We start from the raw sequence: 387 nt of genomic DNA on the forward strand, positions 1-387 counted from the left end.
CAAGTATGGCCCCATTATACACAGTACCAATCAAAAGTTTGGACACACCTACTCATTCAAGGGTTTTTCTTTATTTGTACTAATTGAGAGAAGGCCAAGAGTGTGCAAAGCTGTCATCAAGGCAAAGGGTGGCTACTTTGAATAATCAAAAATATATTTTGATTTGTTTAACACTTTTTTGGTTTCTACATGATTCCATATGTGTTATTTCATAGTTTGATGTCTTCAATATTATTCTACAATGTAGAAAATAGTAAAAATAAAGAAAAACCCTTGAATGAGTAGGTGTGTCCAAACTTTGGACGGGTACTGTATATATATTTATATATACGTATGCCTATTTTTTAAATGTCATTATTTACCAAGTTGCATTTTCAATTAGAATCA

At 31.0% G+C, this 387-nt stretch overlaps 1 protein-coding gene across 2 annotated transcripts in view; it reads right to left on the reverse strand.

The window, feature by feature from the left end:
* Positions 1-261: 261 nt before the first annotated feature.
* gnao1a (guanine nucleotide binding protein (G protein), alpha activating activity polypeptide O, a) overlaps positions 262-387 on the reverse strand; it is a 126,983-nt gene continuing 126,857 nt past the window's right edge. For both annotated transcript variants that reach the window (XM_024379393.2, XM_024379394.2), the window contains exon 8: positions 262-387. This exon is cut by the window's right edge and continues 213 nt beyond it. The gene's annotated coding sequence lies outside the window, so the exon portion shown is untranslated.

This window comes from Oncorhynchus tshawytscha, linkage group LG19 (assembly GCF_018296145.1).
Source record: "Oncorhynchus tshawytscha isolate Ot180627B linkage group LG19, Otsh_v2.0, whole genome shotgun sequence".
In the NCBI taxonomy this organism is placed as follows: domain Eukaryota; kingdom Metazoa; phylum Chordata; class Actinopteri; order Salmoniformes; family Salmonidae; genus Oncorhynchus; species Oncorhynchus tshawytscha.